General features: G+C 41.8%; 1 protein-coding gene across 1 annotated transcript in view; it reads right to left on the bottom strand.

The window, feature by feature from the left end:
* The window catches only part of PKIA (cAMP-dependent protein kinase inhibitor alpha), a 61,765-nt gene extending 47,546 nt beyond the window's left edge, over positions 1–14,219 (bottom strand). The window contains exon 1 of the mRNA XM_050941494.1: positions 13,996–14,219. The gene's annotated coding sequence lies outside the window, so the exon portion shown is untranslated. The remainder of the gene's footprint in view (positions 1–13,995) is intronic.
* Between the last annotated feature and the right edge of the window lie 11,853 nt (positions 14,220–26,072).

Raw genomic sequence — 26,072 nt, 5'->3', positions numbered from 1 at the left:
TTGCCCTGCGGTGGCCAAAGAAATGCTTAGGTAGCCTATCATTGGGCATTCTTAAAAGATGTCCCAAAATGGTCTCTCTTCTATATTACTTGGATTACTGCAGGTAATTGCGCACACATATTTTTTTAATATATATTATATATATGGTTAAGGTTCTAATTATCTGATGGACTGCTTCTCTACTTAGCCTGCCAATCCAGATGCCCAGTTCAGCAGTGCAGCCTCTGCTACAAGTCCTTAGATTTCTTTGGGATATCCATGAAAGCAGGATAATTTCCCCGACTCTACAATTTGCTATCTCCACTAATCTGAAAGTCAAAGTTTAAACTTCGAATTATAGTTGTCGCTGTTTGTTCCACTTTCATTGTGTGTCTCATGCTCTATGATTTGAGATTTAATAAATAGAGACAGTAATCATTGTCTGACTGCATCCTATTTAAGTGTGTATTATATCTCTTCACACTACCAGACACAGTACCCAGACTGAGCTGTTCTGATCCTAGACAGATTTCAGAATAGTGAAATTCTAGTCTTCAGAAAAATTGGGTAGATAGTTCAACTTTCATCATCCCTTGAATTTCAGGTAACATACGGACAAATGTTGAAAGATTATTATACTAATGTGGGGTCTCTAACAAAGAATTTGGTAAATACTCTGAACTCGGAATAGACAAATGTGTACTGAAGTTCAGTGCCAACAGTATAAAGAGACCAAAGTTGTTGTTGTCTCACACAAAAAGCTGGATTAGTTGGAAGAACCAAGGCACAAAAATATAAATCACAGGCATTTAATTAGGTGCAAAGGGTTTAAGGAAGGTGAGGAAAGTGGTAAGTCATATGACAAGCCAAACAAAAATGCATTCAACTACACAGTTCTGTTATTTCAACAACTTTCATTGGTAATAAATAAGAAGTAGGTAAAAAAGTGGTGCTTTTAGTGTGTGAAGACACTGTAAACGTTCAAAAAGTGTCCCACCAAGGAGCCATAAAGGCTGAACTCTGATCCCACCTTCAAAAATCAATCTCAGAGAGGTTCTTAGAGCTAACATCCTTGAAAAGCTTGGTATAAAGTGAATTAGTCTCTAAAGCTCACTCGCTGTGAAGTCACTGCAGACAGGAAATGAGTGGTTCAAAATGAGTTTCTGGCAGTTTTGTCGGGTCCATATTAATGTGGGGTTTTCAGAAGCCCCAAGTAAAACTGATGACAAGAAGCTGCAGAAATCTTTGCCGAATTTGCTCAAACAGCTGACAGATGTATTTGGAAGGAGCTAGTTTTCTAGTTTGACCCAGACAGACAAAGCGGCATTTTTTTTTTTTGTGGGAGGCAAGACAGACATAAGAACGGCCAAACTGGGTCAGACCAATGGTCCATCTAGCCCAGTATCCTGTCTGACAGTGGCCAGTACCAAATGCTTCAGATGGAATTAACAGAACAGGCAATTATCAAGCAGCCTATTCCCTGTTGTCCAGTTCCAGCTTCTGGTAGTTGGAAGTTTAGAGTTACTCAGAGCATGAGGTTGTGTAAAATGGTCCACAAGGACTCCTGAGTTGGGATAGAGTATTGTACCTTGGTTTTCAGCAACATTCTAAAGCCCGTGTCTCATTTTAGGTCTTCAGTACTTTACTATTCCAACTCCCTCTTAGCCTTCCTAAATTTCCATCTTGCCTTTGAGCATCCATAGTCAATGTCCTTTTCTGTTGGCTTACTTTTAATTATTTGAATGTCACCTCTGACTTGACTAAGTCTTGCCAAGAATGGTTTTATTCATGCCTTCCTTTTCATCTTCTGTGATCCAGTTATAGTAAACTAAGCATGGAAGCTACTTAAGTGTAAGTTTTCTCCATAAATATCCAGACATTTATTTTAGATTTGTTTCATGTATGCTAATCAATTCTCCATAAGCAAATGTATACAATTTTGAGACACTAAATTTAAAAGAACCTGATTTATAAAATGGCTTGTTGCCAACAGAAGACTCCCCTGGCTACCCGCTTGAAACCTCTGCTTAATACCTCCCTCCAAATAAGCCTGGGAAAATAAATGGATCTTTCAGCAGGATCATCGAAGTCAAGCTCTGGCAGACCAAGTGAGCACGGGGGAAATAAATTCTAAAGCCAATGAGAACAACCTGCTATCAGCTGCATCTCTTGTTAAACCTGGTACCATTATCTCAAGCATCTTGGCTGAGCATAAGTGCTGTGGAATCACAAAAGGAATGAGACAGCCTCTAAAATAGGCAGAGAGGGACCCATTTAGAGCTAACACTTCAGACTTAATCTGGAAATGAACTACTAGTCAGGACAGGGCACATGTATGCATGCTCCCCACTGGAATCTAGCATCAGAGGCAGACAGTTGCATTCTACAATAAATACATGGCCTTAAAGTGTAGCCTTTATGAGGCACAGCAATCATGGACAAGAGACATTTCTGAACAGCGTGGGTCAATGTGCTGTAGCATATTTAGAAACCCGTATCTTCGACTTGAGATTAGGGCAACAGATCAAAGGACAGTCATTTGTGCTACTGACTGTACAACTGTGGGAATATATTTACATAGCACCTTTTAACCCAGATACAAAAAATGCTGTGCAATAAACAAAGTGCTGGAAATTGTTCTCAGATCTTCCAAGATTAAAGATGTTATATAAATATTAAAATTCCCCAAATATGTAAAGTGGGAGCTAACAGAAATGTGTGTCCTTGATCTGCAGTCTTTAAAGCAATTACATAAACACACATACAGAGTACAACTGAAATGCATCCACCTCTGAGGCACAGAGTGGCAATCAATCAGTTATTGCATGGTATAACATCTCTGTTAATCCCCACTCTCATATCCTGTACCCATGTAATCAGATTCCCAATACTGGAGGCTTATGACATGTGGGGAGTCATCTGTATAAGGCCTACTAGTCTGTTTGGCAGTCTTTGCGTACTGAGTGTCTGTAGCACAGTGGGGCAGATGTCACACGTATGTTCCCTGTTACATAATATCTGGGATTCCACTGTTTGCTGCTGGTACATATCTACCAAATAACTGTGGCAGTACTTCTGGGCATTCATATTTCTCATGCATATAGTAGCTTGATGTGGAGATGACAGGGCGTGCAGCATTTCTGATGGAGGATATGCATATCCTAGTCTCCAATTGTCAGTTTTTGCCTTACTGTGTTTCACCATGCCAGCTGAACCACGGCATTGTCTCTGAGCATGCTCTGGTACCACCACACTTAGTACAGCCATCAGACCTGTGTGCTAGGAAGTTTCATATTTCTTACACACATCACCATTTACTCTTAGATAACACCAGCATCCTGTGGCTCCTCTCTCTTTCACTTTATGTTGTTATACTGCTCCCCATCACCACAGCACCTTGCATGTAAAATTAATACCAACAATGCAGTCTGCAATGGGCTTCATCAAGTCTCTGGAACCTCTTCCGATCTGAGGTTAAAAAAACCCAAAAACTCTTTGCTTGGAATGAGGTTTGAGGTTTTGGTTTTAGTAGTTTAACCTACACAATACTTATTATATAAAGTGATTGATATGTTACAGCAAGGGGGCACGGAGGAAAGTTCGGAGGATGCAGCAGGGCCGAGCCAGCCCCCACAGGGTTTGGGGAGGAAGCGTCACTCAGTCCAGCTCCCGGCCCCAGCCCTGCCTCCAGCCCACAATCCTCTGCTGAACCAACTGTGCAGTAATGGAGGGGTGGTGCAGACAGATTCCATTACTAGTGAGGGTGGGGGTACAACAGGAAAAGTTTGGGCACTACTGTGTTACAGTGTACAATTAACCTACCTAGGTGGTGAACTGTGGTGCCCTTATGCTTCCAATGCATGCCATCTCTATTTTTTATAGAGATCACACCCATTTCTCAAGCCATGCTGCTTCCTCAGATCACATATTATCCATGCACATCTCATGTCAAACTTTGGCTCCACAAAGCATTACAAATAAAGGTTACTTAAAATTCAGTATTCTATATTTAGACGTGATGCTTTCTTTTAGTGTTACACACTAAGTCAGCCCCTTAAGAGTCTGAAATTTTCACAAGCTCCATTTCTCACATGGAGTGATAGACTCAAGGAGCTCAGTCTATGTAGCTTAACAAAGAGAAGGTTAAGGGGTGACTTGGTTACAGTCTATAAATACCTACATGTGGAAACAGATATTTGATAATGGGTTCTTCAGTCTAGCAGAGAAAGTGTAATATGATCATATCGTACGATGTTGAAGCTAGACAAATTCAGGCTGGAAATAAGGTGTACATTTTTAACAGTGATTTAATTAATTATTGAAACAAATTACCAAGGGTTGTGGTGGATTCTCCATTATCAGAAATTTTTAAATTAAGATTGGATGTTTCTCTAAAAGATGTGTGATAATTATTTCATAAATAGTTCTATGGCATGTGTTAGACACGACGTCAGACTAGATCAGGGATCAGCACCTTTGGCATGCGGACCGTCCGGGAAATCCGCTGGCAGGCCGGGATGGTTTGTTTACCTGCAGCGTCTGCAGGTTCGACCGATCAGAGCTCCCACTGGCTGTGGTTCGCTGTTCCAGGCCAATGGGGGCTGCGGGAAGCGGCGTGGGCCGAGGGATGTACTGGCTGCCACTTCCCGCAGCCCCCATTGGCCTGAAACAGCGAACCACGGCCAGTGGGAGCTCTGATCGGTCAAACCTGCAGACGCTGCAGGTAAACAAACCATCCCGGCTTGCCAGCGGATTTCCCAGACGGTCCGCATGCCAAAGGTTGCTGATCCCTGGACCAGATGATCACAGAGTCCCCTTCTGGCCTTGGAATGTATGAATTAACCAATCTTGCTCCATTTTGTATTTCTTCTCACCACATTTCAGCCCACAAAAACAGTAATTCAGCTTGGTAAGAATGCCATCATCCACTAATTGTACTACATCTGAAGCGATATGAAACTATGAAAAGATTTCAGACAGAACTGTCCTCTTGGTCTCTCAGTCCATATATGGTCATATTTGGTGCTTTCATATATTTGCCAGATGCAGCTTTATGAAAGCTTAGTATCAACTTTACTGCTTTGTGCTCCTGGCATTCTTCCACTGTCAGCCATGCTGCATCATAATTTTTTTTAAGAAATTAAACAATATGGCCCTTATTTTGCAGTGAACTCAGATGGGCAGATCTCTTACAGCCACAGGGAGCTCCACTGACTTCAATTGCCATATGGAACTCACTGCAGGATCAGGGCTTAGAAAAGCCAAGATTTGTCTAAGAAGTTTCTTTCAAAAGATCAGCAGGTAAATGGAGTTCCTGAACCTGGGCCGTATTTAAGGCTTTACCTCTGCTGCATCCATTTGAGGTAATAATATCCTTTCTTGGAAACTCTGACCAATATGATACATGATAGTTCAAATGAGGTTTAACAGTGCTATAAAGAGAATCAAAGAAGAAGAAAGGAGGACTGTGGGGGAGGAGAGTTAACAAGCATTTGTGCTATTTTAAAACAGCATGCGGTGAGCTCTTTTCCCAATGGTTATGTGCTCACCTTAAGTTGAAAATGGTGATTCCTGTAGGGGAATACTAAATAGATAAGCATCTGCTTAAAATAAATATAATTTTTTATTTTTTTTAACAAATGTATGTATATATGAGGAACTGTAGCTTTGAGACATTCTACAGGATACCTAAGGGTTGCCACGGTAACGTAGATAGATGCAATCAGGAATCTTTTAGAATAGGCTTTAAAACAAGAGCCAACAGGAAAGAGCCATCCAGGTTAAGACAACCAAAGAGAGAACACTGCTGGAAGAAGGCATGCTTGCTTATAGTTTGAGATGCAATTTCATCTCACCTCCCATAGTTTTGTTTATAAACTGAGTAGCAGGTTCAAGCACTCCATGGAAATAGTGAAGATTTAGCACCCTATAAACCCTGCAAAACCAGAGATGCTGTCACAATGTCTGGAGTGGTTCATGACCATGTGTGCCAACCTCCGGGCAGACTGTCGAAAAGCAGGGCAGACACCTCAAACTGGTGGTACGTTCTATAATTAGATTTGACATTTGTTACTGGGCTGGGGAAATCCGGGAGCACTCTTTGACAGTCTTACCATGGAGTCACAGACAGTCCCTTTAGGCACTTCAGTCAGTGTTAAATTTGTAATAAAAGAGGTAACAGGCCACAAGCAATTTTTTTTACATTCATAACTGATGCAGCAAGCCCAGAAGTGGCAGGGCTATCAAGACTAGGGGTGCTAGAGCTCAGTCCTGGCAAGCTCTGGCACAAATTAAGCACCGACTCTAGTCTATCTTGCCATCCAAGCAAGCTGGACTTAGTGATAAATAGTCACTTACACCAAAGATGACAAAGTATTTAGGTTGCTCCCAGTCCCAAGAGACTGGACACTTATCCCAGGTCAATTTGCACCTTAGATCTCGCACAAAAGATAATGCTTGTAGCCAATCCTGTAATAAACCTTTAGTTAGTTTATTAACTAGGAAAAAAAAAGAGAATTATTATTTACAGATTAAAACAGGCAACCATATAATATGCAAATGAGTTTCAGTCTGTAATCCAAAAGGTAATAGAGCTGTAGAAACCTGTCAGCTCAAAATGTCTTTCAGGGCTAACCCATGCCAAGCAGCATGAAGATCTCTTTGCTTATGTTTAAGAATCTATGCCCCTCAGAGTCCAAACAGCAATGGAGAGATTCCATTTCTCCTTGTCAGGGATTTTTATCCCCTCTACTCCATAGTCCAAACTGATGGGATGAATTCATGCATAGATCTCTCCTTCCTGAAGGGAATTAGAAATGAATCAACAGGGCCTCTCTGCTTTGATGCTATGCAATACCTTATTTACCTTGCATGGGCAATCTTGTAGTAGGACAAGCCCTTTCACTTAATTAATGCCTCTTTTCCTGTTTGGGGAGTTACACAACCACAGAGATTTACAATGCAAACATAAATTTGCACCACAGGCTATAGAGGTTGTAAGAGAGATCAATACACACAGCACCATATAAGCATTCTATAAAGTCTAAACCCATTTTTATCAACTTAACATCTAATATCTATTTTGATAGTGCTAACATACAGCTGAGCAAGACTGGTTTCCAGCTGTAGGATAAGTATAAAATTCAAGAATTATAGTTATCTTAAGTTTGGTTAAGGAAATATATATATCTGTGTTGTAAAGAAAGGCCCTGACTAGCAGGCAGAAGGCAGGCCTTGGAAATAATGAGTTTTAAGGCCAAAAGGAATGAAGAAGGGAGGATGTCTGGTTCAAAGAATAACTAACAAGATAAGGAGAAGTTTCTAAAAAGAAGGCCTCTGACTGCAGATGGTTTTAAATCTAACAGAATCTGTCTCAAAATAAGCCAACATAGTCCTTCTCCAACCTCCACACACCAGTGTTAAAGCCTGCGTGAACCCAGGTGCAACAAGAAAACTGTTGGGCAGCAAGAAGGAGAGGAGGAAAGAGAATTATAAATCTTATCTGGATTAAGACTGGAAATAAGGATGAACTGTCTCCAAGTAGGTTTTTAGCAGAAGTCAGTAACTGGCAGCGACATCATTTGTTTGTTAAAGGGTATAAAAAGTAAACTCTTCAAGGGTTCATCGTTGGAGCTGACCAATATGAGTCTAAGCATCCCTGGGTTTAGCCCGTTTGTAAGTACCTTGATCAAATGCTTATTAATATTTTGTTACTGTTTGGATGTAGTAACCTGTTCATTATTTAGGCTTTTTAAGCATGTTTAGAGCAACTACATAAAGTACTTGGCCTTTGGACTTAATAAAGAAACTTACGGTTAAATTGGTGTTTGGTGCTTTTCCATATTAATAAATTTCAAAATGCATTTGTAAGTGTTCAGTGAGGCACCTGGTCTGCCAGCATCACAGAGGCAACATCTCTAAAGATTCTTTTAGGGAAGACTTGAAACGAAAGTAACAGTGGGAAGGACCAGAGTACCTGTGACACACTGAAATGCATACAGAAAGTGGGGTGGGAATTTATTTCTCGTCTTTAATTATTCAAGAAGGGTTGTGGAGAACAGTTTTCGAAAAACTCAGTTTAACCCAGGAAGTAGATTAGGGACATTTTAGCCACCTCAGAAATGTAACGTAATGCAGCAACTACATTAATCTAGGGGAAAATATGACAATATTTTAATCTTACTGAAACCACAAGAATTTAAGGATGCAGAATGCAATTACTGGAGGCCAAGACACTAGGATTAAACACCCCTGAGATATTCATCAGTTTAATTATTGCTCTTTTGTTCCTGATATCTTTATATAAACTCCTTTGTAAGCTTTTTGGTTTTGTTTTTTTAATAAAGGAAGTTCCTGAATATACAGGTTTTCTTTTTTATGTTGTGTTACCTTAGTGGAGTTGTTTCACAGAGAAGATAATTTGCCAGAACTGGTCTTTCCTTTAATCATGCTACGACATGACAAATGAAGAAGATTGATCTGATCTGCATGTGCTCCTGAACTGAAACACAACAGATGCGGCAGCAGCATAACAAACAATCCTCTTTTTTAAAAAGTTACAAATTGATTTTGCATTTGGGAGAAACGTATGTGACATTAGGTTAAAGCCACAAAAGGATTTAGGGGCCTAACTGTGACTTTAAGCACCTAAATCTAAAATTAGAATCTTCAAAACTCCTACTCAGTTGCCACCTAAAGCCATACGTGCCTATATTTCTGCTGATAAAGTTCTGTAGCACCTAAAATCTGCAAATTTACCAACGGGCATATGCATAGCTGCCTATATTCTGCCTAGCTCACGCCTTAGCCTCAGAGGGTTCCTCAAACTAGGCATTGCCCTGCCTATCTTACCTTTGGTGCCTGATCCTATAGGACTACTCAGAGCATGACTACTGGATTGGGCCTCACTGAAACCATAGCTGGGAGAGGAGTTCTGCCATCCCTCTTATATTTCTTAGAGCATCCACTCAGGATGTGGGAGTTTCAGGTACAAATCCAGCCCCTCTGCCCAATGTGGAGCAGGAATTTCAACCCAAGTCCCCCACAGTGTTGGCGAGTGCTCTAACCACTAAGCTCTGTGATACGTCTTAATGTCTCCTCTTGAAGCTGTTCCACTGTGTATAAATAGTCACTGCAGTAAATCCTCTCTGAGAGGCAGTAGCTAGGTCGACAGACGCATTTTTCTGTCGACCTAGCAGTGTTTATATGTGGGGTTTAGGTCGGCTTAATTACATTGCACAGTGCCTGAAATTTTTCACAGCCTTAAGCGACACACTTATGCCAACCTGATTTTGTAGTGCAGGCCAGTCCCTAGACACTGCAACACTGAGCCTAAATTCCCTTTGTGGATCTAGCCTTGTGTGTCCGTTTCTCTGCACATTAAAAATCTAATCCTTCCAAGCTTATGCAGTAAATGTCAGTTTCCCTGCACAAACATAAAGGATAATCATCTAAATTTACAGACAGGCAAAAGAAAGAAAACTGCTGCTTCAGAACCTATCAGACTGTGATTTAAAGATCTTTACATTTTTTTTTAAATTTTATTAAGGCAAAGTTACAACAAAACATTAACATACAACGTCATAAGTTACTTACTAAGCATAAAGTTAATATTCAAAGAGCTTGGCTAAAGATTCTGGCTTGCTGGTAGGGGAACCCTTTTCCTCTGAGTACGCTGAAAAGGGTGACCACATTTCTAAATACCTATCCCCTTTTGTCATTTCTGTTGTGTATGTACTTGATGTGAAAGTTTATTCATTACAAGGACAGTCCACATTTTACTATACCATAGTTCCATAGGAGAAGTCACATTTCTCCCAATAAAGTGAAATACAAAATCATGCTAACAAAAAAAAAAAAGGTTAGTTTGTCATTCTGTTTAAAATGTATATCCTTTATTGGAACATCAAGAAAGCAGGTCAGGAAAATATCAACTTCTATCATCATTAAATAATTATTGTCTGATCCCCATTACTTACTCACCACATAATTTCCTAAAACCATAAAGATTTAAAAAGACAGAAATTAAAAAATGCTTAAAATATTATTTGTCAAAATTACAAAAATATGTATTCTGCCTAGCCTAATTATGTGTTAGTTTCAGGGTCTCTGCATCCAATTTTTGAAGTGCAAAATGTTTTGACATACTTAATTGGCTGTGGGTATGAAGATATCATGTACCCATCACTGTTTATTAACAGTGAATAAAATTCTCTCAAATCTGTACTGCAGTAATCAACTTCGATACTCACCTGTGCACACACAGGTCTTCGATTGACAATTACTAAAAACAGACTCTAGTAAGAGATCTACTTACACAGAAAGAGGGAGATATGAAAGTTGACAGGTGCCATTTGAATCGCAGAGGGACGTTTCCCCTCTATATTTACAAATACCACCTCTTTCTTACAAAATTAGGTGTATGAGAAATGATATGCTAACTTTTTTGGTGTGGAAAGTACAATAAGGCAATCTTTAGAGTATGCAACTCATCAAGGCTAGTATCATCCGGAAGTAATACTTTAAAGTGAATTGTAAATATAATTGAAAAACATGTTTGCAGGGGCTGAAGAAGCTATTTGTAAAGAACTTAGCTTTAGGGAAAACAAATAAATATGCATATTTATACAAAGCCAAATTGTAATTTATTTATTGTTAGCTAGTAAGTCTGTTGTGAAAAGTGATATTAACATACAAGTATCACTTTTCACAGCCCTGCCAAGTATGGGGACAAATTAAGCCCTGGATGGGGAGTCAGGGGAGGCAACAGGGGCCAGAGGCATTAGGGGTTGGTGGGTGGGGGAGGCAGCAGGGAGCTGGAGCCAGAAAACCTGCAACCAGAGCCTGAAGCTCTGTGGCCAAAGCCTGGGGCCTGCCACTGCACAGCCAGAGCCTGGAGCCCCACGGCCAGAATCTGCCCCTACACCACCTCAAAGCCTAAGCCCCACGGCCCCAGGAAGGTGGGGAATTCACTGGCTGACTGCTCCTCCCGCATTGTGCCCCTGGTGTCTCCAGCGGGGGGCAGAACCCAACCCCTGCTGGCAGTCCCAGCAGCTAACACCAAGACTGTGCACACAGGAGCAACACAGAGGGGGAGGGGCCACGATTTTGCTACCCATCCCCACCCCAGGAAGCTATGACTGCAAGGAAAGCCCCTGGTGGCCACATTTGACCACATTTGAGAAATGCTGATTTATACCTAGCTCAGACCTTTCTTTGACATGACATGAGGATTGGAAGATTGCTTAATTTAGGAAAATTAGCAGATTCAAAAGACAGTAACAAAATAAAAGCATAATTGAAAGATTATGTGCTTACTCTGAAATGTGGCACTTCTGTCAGTTCAAGCTAACATTTGGAAACATGAAACAATATTCACTGCAATCTCTTTAAATCTAAGATAACGGAATAGACTGACTGAGTTGCTTAAATTCAACCATAGGGCACTAACACAAATGAAATTCTATCTCTGCAGTTTCATGTGCATTACAGTTCTTTTTAACAGTCAAATATTACCTCTCTATGCACTTTATTTAATTACACTGTGCACGCATCTGCAAGGTGTGCCAAGGACCCAAATAAAAGCAACTGAAGTTTCCATTTAAACTAAACTAATAATATCGACATCCTGACGGATGTGAATGTACGTGTTTGGTCTGTTACTCAATAATGCAAGAGTTTCACTAGATCCCCACCTCCACCACCCTGGCTTTATTAGCTGTTAGTTAAAACACTGATTAGAAGCATTACTTTCTTTTCCTAGAAAACACAAATAGTTCTATTTACTGCACTAATGCTGTGTCAATGTAAGTGATTACTTATGCCATTTGACACTATATAATTTAACATAAAATGGAAAAATATCACTGTTCTCTTCAGCAGACAGATGAACTGTAGAATATAGACTATATGGCCTGACACAGGAGTGTGAGCCACTCAGGGACAGCTATGGGAGAAACCAGCATATATGATACCAGAAGGTGCACCTTTGGAATTAGCAAAGATCCAGCATGATCTTTGTTAACCAGAATACCATGTAAAAGTGTCATAATAGACTTCCAATGAATTTTAAGCCATAGCTCGATTGGAAAAATAATACAATTTCATTGGGTTGAAATGGAGACAAAGACCAATGCTCTACTATTATGAGTGTTCCAAAAGGGTTCTTAGAAACTAAAATTAATGGCCATGTTTAATGGAGGTTCTTCAGAGCCAATACTTGTGTCAGCTGAATTCATCTTTAATACGGTCCTTAACCAATCGTTCTTTGTTAGTATCTTTCCAAACCAGTGAACACACTAGGATGTCCTATAACTCTCTGATCCTACTGACATCATCTCCTCTGCCTTCTGCTCTATTCTCCACAACAGTGCTAAGCCACATCTTCCCAGAAAGAGCGGAAACCACTAGAGTTACTTCCTACATTTCTTATCTGCATTTCATCTAATTACAGTAGCATCTAGAGGCCTCAGTCATGCCAATCATTTGACCAACACGTAAAAGGAGACAGGCCAAGTCAGGGAGCTTTAATTTGAAAATATAAACAAAACAGCTGTTTAAACTTCTACTATCTTCTTCTCACTAGTATCTCTCTCTTTCAATATAAACTCACGCCTCCTCCTTGTCCTCCCACAAGCATCTTTTATTTTTTCTTTCAACCCATGTAGAGTTGCTAATCAGTAGCTCCTATAATCAGTTCCCGGTTTAATAATCTGTCTCTGCATGCCAGTCTTAGTCCCTTTCTTGTACAGAGAAGCCTTTTTGGGGTATTAGAATAGAACAAATTATATATATACACACACACGCCAGGTGGATTTCATCCCTTGGCTCAACTCTTAAAAAGCTTTCTCATCAAGGAAACATGAACTCCTGGGCGTATTCCATAAGCAAGATACAGTGTCAATAGCCAAGCTGTATTGTGGCTGTACTAATAGGAGCAGAACTGGCTCGCTCCTCTTACTGTTCCAAAATATATACCACCAATCAGTGGTTCACCAAGCCTTCTGTTCTACTGAACCTAGGAACTGCTAGTGGTATCCGACATTTTACCTTGATGCTCTGGTTCAAAACATAAGATAAAAGAACAGGGACCAGCAGCAGAATCCATTTTAGGCACTACTTCTACTCCTGTAACTTCTACTACATTGGCTTTCGGTTATAGATGCTTTCCAAAATTAGGGATGTAAACCAAGAGACCAACTTCTATCTAATATGGTTCCTTTCCAGTCAAACCTTTCTACCTTAAGATGTTGTTTCCTATCACTGGTGAAATTTAAAAGTAGCCTGGAAAAAGCACTAGAAAATAAAACAGCTACAGGGAACAATCCTGCACTTGTGGCAGGCATGGACTAGATGATCCAATAGGTCTTTCCACTTTAAATTTCTTTGTTCGATAAATGGGAAATATAATTCCCATTGTTTACTTGGCTTGTGACAAGCTGAAGAGAAGCAGCCCTGCTGAGAAGCAGAGAATTGGCATCAAACATCTCACATTCTGGCACAAAAGAACCCATGTTTCAGTTGGAGGGATTTTCTGTTGCTGGAGGGAAGTGACAAATTAACCAAACACAGCTCCAGACACTTGCCAGCCTGCGTCTCTCCAGCCAAACGCTCCCAGTGTTGGAGGCACTGCAGGGAATCCGGGGGCTGACGCCTGGCAGCTTCTCTGGGGCGGTGAGGACGCTTCTTCGGCCGCCTCCCAGGGAAGCCCCCAGGCCCGGCACCTCGCAGCTGCTCTGAGCTTTCGGCCGGGAGCCGCTGGAGCCGCCTCCGCGCGCGCATCAGAGAGTCCAGGGCTCAGCTGAGCCTCCCACGCTCCGGGTCACGCACCCAGGGAGGGGGACCCCGACTTGGACCGCTGCTTATCCGAGCTGAAAGGAGCACCCTCCCCCGGCCGGGCCGTGCGGCTGGAGCCTGTCCCAGCGAGCCACGAGCTTCCCCCGGCTTACGAGCTCACTGCTGTCCCCCAGCTCCCGGCGGCTCGACGCCCCGCTGCAGCCGACACGCTACCCGACTCACCTGCCCAGCGACCGACTCAGTGCATCGTCCTCCCCCGCGCCTTGCTGCTGCGTTGGGGCCCCTGCGGCCAGCCCCCGGGCGGCTGCAGCTCAGTGCGGGAGCGGGGGGTCTGTGTCCGCGGCTCACGCTGTCACTCCGCTCCCCGCATCCCAGCGCCAGCTGAAGCTCCCAAATTCTCAGCGCTCCGGCGGCATGAAGTCATCCTCCGCCTCCTCCCTCCCCCGGACCGCCGCACTTCGCGGGGAGGGGCGGCGGGCTGGCCCTGCCCACAGAAGGGTGTGGGGCTCGCTCCTCCCCCTCCCCGGGGGGCTGCGGTGCCGCGCGCGCGCAGTGAAGGTCCCGGGAGCCGGCCGCGGGGGCTGCAGGTTCGCAGTGGGTGGCGGCTGGACCTAACAGTTACGAGCCCCCACCCCGGCTTGCGCTGCCGGATGGGCTGTTCCGTGCCGCGAGAACGCTGCCCTCCTGAATTCCCCTCTCCTGGCCCTAGAGCTGCCGTGCAGCTGGGGATTGCCTGGGGGGAGGGTCCTACCAGCTGGGTTTCAATAGTGCGGATCCAGGGGGAGCCGCACCTGCTCTCCTGCTAAACAGGACTCTTCTCCCCTATACTGGAAAGTGATTGTGGTCTTCTATCCAGCTGCAAGCTTGGGACTACTGCTAGGCACGAATCGGGAGTGGGGCACAGCATTGCTTTGTGTGCCACAGTTTCTCAGTTTGTGAGGCCAGCCCCATGGAAAGCCTCCCCGTCTCCCAGGAAGGGAGTTTTGTTTTGAAGGAACATCGCCTATGTTGCTTCTTGTGCAGCACTATTCATCCAAAAGAATGCCTAAGCATTTAATAAACCATATGCATAAAGCATCTAGCTAAAAATGCAGCTGTTTCTGGGGTGGAAGGCAGCAGTTTTACCAACATTCCTTTCCTTGCATAATGGGAGTGGAGAGTGGTGAAGAGGCATTGTGGTCAAGGTCACCAGGACAAACCTTCTCTTTTCATAAAAATGGCCTGGGAATGTTATGATTCACAAGCAGGTGAGGCTTCTATTTTTGTTATTTATAGAGCACCATATCATTACAGGGCAAATGACAAACTCATAAAAGAGACCCGGTTCCTGCCACAGAGAGCTGAGGATCACATGAACAGATCCCATATGCGGAAGAACAGTTCAACAAGCACCACTGTGGTACTATTAAAATTACAACAGGCTGTCCTATTCAAATATGTGTGTGGCCACATCATCTTGGTATGTGAGCTCTTCAGATTTCACAGGGTAAGCAGAAACGTATCTGGTCAATATTTTGCTGGGAGAGGTCCCAGGAAAACACAAGTGCTGCAAGTGCAGGCGTTACACTGGTTGGCATTGAGTCAGTAGCTACTCAATGCTCCAACAGGATTTTTGGAAGGGAACATGCCGCTGGAGGTGCCATCTTTCACAGTGGTTAAAGTAGATTGAAACGGGAGGGGGAACTGGCTGCTTCCCCCTCCAAGCTAGAAGTGGGAGATCTCTCTCTGCTTTTGGCAGAGGGTGGCAGAGCTGTCTCCCTGCTTCTCCTGCCCTCTAGCTCTCCTTCACTTTGACTCCAGATCTTTCAGATGAAATGTAACTTTGAGACCCATATTTCCCAAGTTGCTGAAAATGCCATCTCATTTCTTTCCAAGGATACACGGTTTAACCCTGGCTAAAATCCATTTTGTGTAATTACATTCTGCATTCCTAGAAATTCCCACTGATGTTCCCTTCGGGGCAGTTATTCTTCAGTCCTTGCCTGAAGACTGTTGTGAACTATATCCAGTGCAGAGCAGAATGCCTGCCACACCCTAGAAGTGACTGCATTTCAATTAAGAATTCATGGAGTGCTTTAGAACACTATAAGTGAGAGGAGCTATTCAAATGTAACATATTCTTGTTATTTTTGTATTTGCATTGAAATACTCGGCTCTTTCCAAACAGAAAAAAAGAAGTTCTTGGCCCAAAATATTAATATCAAAATACACCTTTAGCAAAAAAAAAAAAAAAAAAAAAAAAAAAAGGTGGTGGTGGGGGAGACCTGCCTAATTTAAGTCATTTACAGGAAAAATGGCTTTATTGGTATCAATTAAAGATATTCAGAGATCCAGTCAGCAATTACAGGCCAGACAAGCCCTTTAAAAGAGCTCAACCACCACATTCACGGCTTGACTTTCCAAAGAGCTCAGCTCCCGCTGGGCACTGAAATAAGTGGTCCGATTTCTGCATGAAGGATCTGAGTATGTTGGGTGCACCATTCTTTGGAAAATCTGGCCACAAGTGTCACAATGAGAGCTGCTGGTTGCTGAGCCCTTTTGAAAATCTGGCCTGTCATAGGTGCTGACCATTTATCTTGCGTGCTCGTGGTACACTGCAAATTTTAAAACTATAAATGACATATAAACTGCTGAATTAGTAAATAGCTGAGAAAACCTGACCTACATACACAAAATAGCTAAGGGTCAGACTCTGTCACTCTTGCTCACATAGAATAAGAAGTATCTTTGCAAGTAGCCTTATTGATTTCAATTGAACTACTGTACTTTTGAAGTAGGGCCCTGATCCTGCAATGAGCACAGGGTTCCACCTTCATGGAGCTGGTTGCAGTATTACTGTGAGGAAGGGTGACAGAATCTGGTGCTGAGACAGCAATATAGAATGTTAGAAAATATATGGGTTTTTAAAAGTAAATATGTTATACAGGCGTAAATGATCTTTATAGTCTAGTTTACCTATGGCATTTGCAATGAGCTTGTCCTGGCAGTATATAAGCACCTATTAACCAGTAGAGGTCCAGATAGAGTCTATTTTTGCCTTGAGTTATCAGTGACCTACAAACACCTAGAACAAGATCTCAGTCCCACCTATTATTTTTGCTTTGCTTTTTGCACTGCTTCATTTCATACTGGACCTTCTCTGACATATTTATTCATGTGTATGTGTCCTGATTCAAATTTTTCTCTCCAGAAATGCCCTATGTGTGTGGTGTTTGCCTTGGTTCTCTACGCTTGCATTGTTATTTGCTTTGTGGGTTATTTATTTTGTCTATTTATTATTATTTTGGCCTGTCTGGGCCAGGGAAATTACATCTGTGTTCATGTTTATGAAAGCTCTATCAGGGGTATTGGAAATCTTGTCTAGGTCAGTCCTTGAAGGGTAATACCTTTTCTGCATTAAAAGGTCAGGAAACACCATGCCCACCTCAAAGGAATTTGAAAGTGTGGGAAATCGTGGCTTTGGTCAGTTCCAAACCTGATCTAAGGTCATCTGCTGAGGAAAACTTGGTCTCTCAGCCAGATCACTTGGTTCTGGATTTTACCAAATTCTTTTTTAAACTAATTTTTGAGGTATTTCATAAATCTATATTAAATACAAAAATAAAAACAAAGAAACAAACATGATAACAGAAATACAAGCAGAGAAGGCAGAGGCAAATGCATTGTCAGAATATTTTCTATGAAGTCCACAAACAGAGAACTAGTACATCAAATGCATATAGAACAAGAAACTATAGCAGGCACAAAGAGGTTAATGGGCAGACAGTTACAGCCCCATCTGTGGTAAAGTGGCTGACCCACAACAGCTGAGAGAAGCCTGAGAGAGAGAGAGAAAGAGGCAGGCCCCTCCTCTCTCTTCATCCCTTCGCCAGAAGAAGAGCTCTCAGGAAGAGCTACTTAGGGAGAGACTTTCTAGAGAATTGGAGGAAGTCTTGTCTGTAAAGGGTTATATGCTGCTAGGGAGCCTTAGGGGACTCTGCATCAGCCTGAAGGTAGAAGTGGTCTGGACTCGAGAAGCAGCAATAAGTCTATGGAAGCAGATCCTAGCTATTTAATACAAGGTCCTTGGCTGGAATCCAGAGCAGAGGGAGATCTTGGGTTCCTTTACTGCATCCCAAAGAAAGAGAAGTAAAATAAACCCTGACACTAAGCAGGATAAGGGCTGTTGAGCCTATGGTGGGGCTGAAGGCTTGGACAGATTTGTTAGACTTATGTTTTTATTGGACTGTTTATTACCCTGGAATGTGTGGAACTACAAGTGATCTAGCTGGAGGAATGAGTTGTGAAAAGGGGTAAGCTGTCCAACACTTGAATTGTCCATTATCATGGGATGCCAGAGCTGAAGAAGCTGCTGCACCAGGCTTGGCCATGATGAGGTGCACTGTCTGGTGAGTGACTCTTCTCCAGTCATCTACAGTACACTATAAGGCACAGAACACACCAAGGTTTGTATAGCAAGTACAATTCATACTGGACAGCAAGACACTGTCACGGTTATATTTTGAAGTGCTGTACAAGAGTACATTGCCTTTTCTAAGAACTCTCTTATTAATGCTATGTGGCACCATCAATTTCAGCTTGTAGAACAGAGAGTGTTCATTGTTATTTTGACTCTGTAGCCAGTTCTTCTCTACTCTGAAAATTTCAGACAGTCTCTGATTCAAGTGCTTGAACAGCTTGCAGAATAATAAGAGGTGGGTTTTAGCAGCACCCATAGAAAATTCATCATAATCCAAATGAAATGACTTTCACTGAATACCAAATTGCCATCACTTGCTAAAGGGCTCAGTGGCGTCAGACTGATGAGGAGAAGCATCCCCTAGCATCCTGTCTCCTTGGAACTCTTTCTCCCCCTGCCTTTGCCCCCATGCATACATTGCACGATACAGAGTGTCTGCTTGTGATGGAAGCAGAAAGTGTTCAAGTGGACTCAAACTTATTTTATCCTTTTGATACCTTTTAGGCAAAATAACTTCTACAATTATTTCTGCCTCCACCAAAGAAAATGCAAGTCTCAAAGACAAACTCTCACAAAAGAATACTGTTAATAGTGCAAGTGATTTTAAATAGTTGTTTATTGCTAGAGGCACCATGACTTCTGGGTTTGTTTCATGGCCACTTAATAAAAAGTATTTTTTAATGTCTAGAAGTTAAATCTGTTCTTTACCATTGTTAAATGTAGACTTGTCCCGAATGGGATGAAAAAAAAATCAGTCCTCTGAGTTGAATTATGACCCCTCAATGTATGCAGAATCTATGTAAGTTGCCTGTTAAAAGTGTCAATTATGAGGAAGTATAATAAAGCCTGAATACAAGGTACAGACTTTCCTGAAATGGTCAAAATGACAACAATACTTTAACACTGTTTTTTATAATCAGGAAAACATACATCTGTATTAGATTCCAAACCGGTTGGGAGGCGGATGTAATCATAAAAGCACAGGCAATAGTCACTACAATTATTACTGTCAGTTGTTCAGAACACACACAAATTCTATATTTGTTTTGATTGGTGTTCTGTATCAATATAATGTAGTGTAATTACATAAGGTGGCAAATCAAGAGAAAAACTGGATATTTCTACACACACACACTTTTTGATACTAAACCTAGGAAAGGTGTCAAAGGTAAACAGAAGTTCCTCTTGAATAATCTCAGCAGATTGAATTCAGTTCTTTGAAAAGGGTTTTTTAATCTACAGAACAAACCCTACTATATGAAGTCCCTCAATCCACAGAAAATACGTGTCCTAATATGCCTTTCAAACATCTTTTAGATAAAGGTGACTTTTTCTTCCTTTTTTTTTTTTTTTTTTTAATTATAAACTTTAATTTACAACTGGGGCTGATAGGAATTTGCTGCAGCATTACCCCTGGTACTTATCCAGTCTGTACAGCACTCAAACTACCAAAAAGAAAAGAAGGACACACTACACTTGCCTAACGTAGATCACATCAAGCTCTAATCTTCAAGAACAAGAACTTCCAAGTAATATCACAGGTGATTGTGTAAACAATAGAACCAAGTGGAACCATCAAGTTCTACACGTAACCAGCCTATGGCACTGCATGAATGCATTACTGTTTCCCTTATCCTCCTTCTTACCGTTTGTCAAACCCATTCTTTGTATCTTGTCCTAAACTAGGATGTGAGATCTAAGATGTCATCCTCTGGGTTTGTGCACTAATACAACACAACAATAATGGCTCAGGTCGTGCCTATGATGTCCTGCCTCTTTCCATAAGGCCAGATTCTTCTCTTAACGTCAGCTGGAGCAACATGTGCCCTAATGGAAGTTGCACATGAATAAGAATACAATTTATTCCCTTATTCTCCTGATGTCAACAGGAACAACAGTAGATAGGGAGCAGGTGTGACAGGCTTCCCCTCCCTGCTGGGAGGTCTGTGTTTGGGGCTAGTGATGTACTGAAAGCAGAGACTGAGGGTACATCTACACTATGGGATTATTCCGATTTTACATAAACCGGTTTTATAAAACAGATTGTATAAAGTCGAGTGCACGTGGCCACACTAAGCACATTAATTCGGCGGTGTGCGTCCATGGTCTGAGGCTAGGGTCGATTTCCGGAGCGTTGCACTGTGGGTAGCTATTCCATAGCTATCCCATAGTTCCAGCAGTCTCCCCCACCCCTTACAATTCTGGGTTGAGAGCCCAGTGGCTGATGGGGCAAAAATCATTGTCGCGGGTGGTTCTAGATAAATGTAATCAGTCATTCCTTCCTCTGGGAAAGCGACAGCAGACAATCATTTCACGCCCTTTTTCCCTGGATTGCCCTGGCAGACGCCATAGGACGGCAACCATGGAGCCCGTTCAGCTTTTTTTTTTTTTTTTACAGTCACCGTATGTGTACTGGATGCTGCGGAAAGAGGCGATACTCCAGCGCTACACAGCATCATTCATTTGCTTTTGCATGATAGCAGAGATGGTTACCAGTTGTTCTGTACTGTCTGCTGCCAGTGTAATTTGATAATGAGATGACGGTTATCTGTTCTTCTGTGCTGTCTGCTGCTATCATGGGTGCCCCTGGCTGAGATCGGCTGGGGGCGCAAAAGCAAAACTGGGAATGACTCCCTGAGTCAATCCCTCCTTTATGGTTTCTAAAAATAGAGTCAGTCCTGCCTAGAATTTGGGGCAAGTGTACTAGAGAACCAGTGTATCAGAGAGCACATCTGCTCCATGTCAGATCCCGCAGAAATGATAAGCTACATGCCATTCATGGAGGGTGCCCTTGGAACAACCCCACCCATTGCTTCCCTCCTCCCCCAACCTTCCGGGCTACCGTGGCAGTGTCCCCGCCATTTGTGTCATAAAGTTATAAAGAATTCAGGAATAAGAAACAGTGACTTGTTAGTGCTATGACAGTCCAGGCAGGACAGAATCTTTTCTTTACACAGGAAAGGGAGGGGGCTGATGGAGCTCAGCCCCCAGTGGCTATGATGAAGACAGTTATCAGCCGTTCTGTCCCATCTACTGGGAATGACCAGGAATCATTCCTATTTTTACCCAGGCGCCCCTGAGGCGAGCCAGGGATATTCAGCAATCAAGCATGTACCGTCTGCCACCAGGGAGGGGAGAGGAGTGGATACTGCTCTTCACTGCTGCAGCATCACGTCTACCAGCAGCATTCAGTAGACATAGGGTGACATTGAAAGAAGTCAAGAAACGATTTCTTTCCCTTTTCTTTCATGGGTGGGGGGGAGTAAATTGACGATCTATTCCCTGAACCACGCCGGACAATGTGTTTGAACCTTCAGGCACTGGGAGCTCAGCCAAGAATGCAAATACTTTTCGGAGACTGCTGGGGACTGTGGGATAGCTGGAGTCCTCAGTGTCGTGGTCTTGATCAATCCTAGCTATAAATAAGTCCTTCTTTGTTTCGCTGTCATGACTGACTTTCTCTCAAACCCACCTAATCCTCAAGGTTCCCCACTTTCCCAACACCCAGGCTCAGAAAACCCTTTCCTCCTACTCCCATCTAATTAATTTGTTACAAAGTGTATGTTTTGTTGTTTTAACCACTAAAACAGCTTGCTACTCTAGCTTCCTCTGGACAGGGGCAATAAGAAGCCTGGATACCAGCTGCCTGCCCATGAACTCTCAAAACAACAAACCTGAATTAGAACCAACCACAACAAATATTTGGCAGTTTCCTATGTCTCAATGGGAAGTTGTTGTGTTAACTTACAGCCCTGGGAGTAGGTTGACCTGTGTTAGGTTACACTCACAAACACTCCTCATGTGACCCAAAATGGTGTTCACCAGTAAATGATGCTGGCCTTTTCTGAGGCCAGAGAAAACTCCAGATAAGAAGATCCTAGTCTAAGGTAAGAGTGCCCTTGTCTCTACTTGTGGTACTGTCAGGGCAAATGGAAGTAGGAACCTTCTCTGCAGTTAGGTTCCCTCCTCTTTTTTTTCTTGTGGAGACTTTAGAAATTGTTCAATTTTAATAAAAATCAGACTTAGTTATTAACCCTTTAATGGCGATACTCCTTGGGCTCTCTCACCTCCAGCAGCTGCTTGCTTCATCACAGAGTGGTACACACTAAGCTTTACAGGAAGTGTACTCCTTGTATTACACCTGCAAACTGCATTAAAAGGACATTATGGAGGTTGTGAAGTCGAACACTGAAAGGCAGGAAATGCTAGAATTAAGGCTGCCAGTCCTCTTCCACCCTGCCAACCCATTCTTCCACCAGCAGCCTCTTGGCTCCCCTGCAGTCAAATCAGGCAGCTTTCTTCCCCCAGCTGCCTGAGTGTCCCCAGCAGGGTGTTATCGATTGCACAGAGAAGAAGTCTTCCTGCTCACAGTTCACCATGATTTCAGTATGCCCAGTGCAGATGGCATCTTAGGAGAATTTAGTCGATTAAAATCAGTCTCTACTGAGCATGTGCAAACTGTTCGTTCATTTTTTGAAAGGTGCATAACATGGCTCAATTTTCTGTAGGACTGTGTAAGGCATGTCCTTGATACAAAGGTTCTCCTTCTGCCAAATTTCAAGTCCCTGCTCCAAAACGCTAAAGATCAGGCCACACTAGAATTATATTAACATGAGTAAGCAGTGTATTTCCTCCTCATTCTCAGAAACGAGTAGACCATTTTGAATGAATTTTTCCCATGATATTCAGTGTGAGGCAGATACCCAGCATGGAAAGTTTCAGGCCAAAAGGTTGAAGTTTGCAAAGTTACAAGAAATTGAAAATCTAGTGTTTTAATGGGAAATGTTGGGCAAGCTTACCAGCCTACCCTAAAATACATTTGTGTGCAGTTAGCTTCTTTTGCTCTTTAAATGTTCCCTATCTGTCATGTTCGCTGGTATTCTCCAGAGCTCTGTGATGAGTCAGCATTTACTGTACATTGTTCTTGGGATTCGATTTCTATTCTTATGCAGATAGCACAGATTTATTTCAAGTTTAGTTTTTGTCTTTTTTTTTCTTTTTCCTCTGCTTGTCTTAATGCTGAGGAGTGGATGGCATACTTTATTTAAATATTTGGTTCTAGATGTTACCTTTTGCATCCTTTTTTCTTTCATCATGTATTCCAGAACAACAAATCTACTATAGTTAAGATTCAAAGGCCAAAACTTTCACACAGGATGGTCGTATAAGTTAGGCTCCTAAATAAATATGTTTTTTTTAAAAAGCACTGAGCACATGCAGCTCCCACTGATATCACTGGGATTGGTGGACTCTTTGACTTTCAAAAGTCTTATTTTGGTGTCCAAATATAGAGTTGGTAGCCTAGCTTTGGGCACCCAACTGAGTATTTTGGCCTTAGTACTCAGTCCTCCCCTCTCTTATAAATAAGCTTGGCAGAATTTGATTTTATTTAGGTATTTATTTTTAAATACTTTTTTTATCTTTAAATTTTCACAGTTGCAGGAAATTATGGGGAGCCAGGTCCAACAATAATTATTTAAATCACAAATTTAAGATTCAAAAATTTAAAGCTTTATAGCAGTTAAAATACAAATGATCAGAATCACATCAAAATATATAAAGCAAATATACTTACATCAAGCTCTAAGTTATCAAGTGATTTTTTCTTACTTTGCCTATATGTAAATTTTGATTATCATCTGTAGAAATACTTTGCGTGTACAGTGAAATTAGCGGTCACTGACATTTATGGATTAAAAATTAAATCCTTCCAAGCCTAGTTATAAAGGCTCAATCCCTACTGAAGTCAATTGATTGTTATACCTGAGCAAGTGAGGGTAGAACAGAGCCATTAAAATTCTAATGGGATTCCTAGGGGTTTTTGTATGTTTGTTTATTTTTGGGTTTTTTTTTTTTTTTGAGGATTGTTTCTTCAGTGGAAAGTCAAACTTCTAGATGTCTTGTGAAACATTTCACAATTCATCTTGTTCTTTTTGTGATGCAGAAGTTTTGGATCCACGCTTTTATTTCCTCTGCAGGAAATACTTAAACACTTTCGTTATCGTTCTACATCAGTGGTTCCCAGGCTGGGGTTTGTGAACCCCTGGGTTTTTGTGAAATGTTACAGGGGTTCGGGATTCCCTAGTGGCAGACAGAGCTGTCCCTAGAAACCTGAGCAGCACTGGACCAGCAGTCTCTGGACTTCCAAGAACTAAGCAGATCAAAGCAAGCATATCTATCACACTGAGGAAATTTAAACTTCAAGACTCCTTATAAGAAATGGGAAGGGAGGTGGATATTTTTTGCTGTTTTTGAAATTAAATAGGCAGCTAGTATTGTTTTAAAAATTATTATGAAGAACAAGTTTAAGCTTTGTTATAATGTGCGTTGTTTGCCTGGACTGCTCAAAACCTGAATGTTGTGTAGGAGGAACTCTTTGAGTTGGCTTCTTAAATACCTTTCATGTTTCACGTCTGATACTCCTTGATGAAACATAGGAGCCTTGTTTTATAACAGGCTTATTCAAAGTGATACAAGCTACGAAAGTGAGATCTTGGAAGTGTTGCCATTTTCATAATGTAATAAAAAATACTGTAATGATTAATAATAAATAGTGTGTAATAAGCATGTCATAAAAACAACTTTTATGTTTCCAAGATCACTGCTTTTATAATTTATACTCTGGTAAAGAAGAAAATCCCTGGAAATATTCATTTTTAGGAGGGGGTTTGTAAGACTTGATGTTTTAGTGAAAGGGGGTCACAGGTTGTTCAAGTTTGGGAACCACTGCTCTACATTGTTAGTTCATCAATGTTGGTTGTATCCCATTAGTGCCTAGGAGCTCTAGTAATGGATTAGGGCCTTATTGTTCTAGGTGCTATACAAACACAAAACAAATGACAGTCCCTACCCCAAAGAGTTTACAGTCTAAGGATAAACTGAGATAAGTGGATGCAGTAGAGATATGGGGAAGGGGGAAGCACAAGGAAACAATGAGGTGATACTGGTCAGCCCAAAAAGCAGTGATTGTTGTCAAGCCTTTCATAAGTAAGATAAGTTGTGTGAGATGGCTGCTTACCATGTGTCATAAACAGATAGCTAAGGGTTAATGTTCTTTTACCTGGAAAGGAGTAACCTAAAACACCTGACCAGAGGACCAATCAGGAAACAAGACTTTTTCAAATCTGGGTGGAGGGAAGTTTGTGTGTGAGTCCTTTGTTTTTGGTTTTGTGCCTGTACTCTCTCTTGGCTATGAGAGGATTTCTGTCTCCTGCTTTTCTAATCTTCTGTTTCCCAGTTGTAAGTACAAAAAAGATAAGACAGTGATTTATATGTTTTTTTATTTTGTATTTACATGTGTGTAGTTGCTGGAGTGTTTTGAATTGTATTCTTTTTAAATAAGGCTGTTTATTCATATTTCTTTTAAGCAATTGACCCTGTATTTGTCACCTTAATACAGAGAGACCATTTTTATGTATTTTTTTCTTTCTTTTTATATAAAGCTTTCTTTTTTAAGACCTGTCGGAGTTTTTCTTTAGTGGGGAACTCCAGGGAATTGAGTCTGTAGCTCACCAGGGAATTGGTGGGAGGAAGGAGTCAGGGGGGAAAAATCTCTTTGTGTTAGATTTACTAGCCTGACTTTGCCTACCCTCTGTGTGAAGAGGGAAGTACTTGTGTTTCCAGGACTGGAAACAAGGAGGATGGCGTCCCTCTGTTTAGATTCACGGAGCTTACTTCTGTGTATCTCTCCAGGAACCCAGGGAGGGAACACCTGGAAGGGAGAAGGGAAGGGAAATGGTTTATTCCCCTTTGTTGTAAGACTCAAGGAATTTGGGTCTTGGGGTCCCCAGGGAAGGTTTTTGGGGGGACCAGAGTGCCCCAAAACACTCTAATTTTTTGG

Source organism: Gopherus flavomarginatus, chromosome 2 (genome assembly GCF_025201925.1).
Source record: "Gopherus flavomarginatus isolate rGopFla2 chromosome 2, rGopFla2.mat.asm, whole genome shotgun sequence".
Taxonomy (NCBI): domain Eukaryota; kingdom Metazoa; phylum Chordata; order Testudines; family Testudinidae; genus Gopherus; species Gopherus flavomarginatus.
The sequence above is the reverse complement of the archived record's forward strand: the minus strand, read 5'-3'. Positions and strand labels throughout refer to the sequence as shown.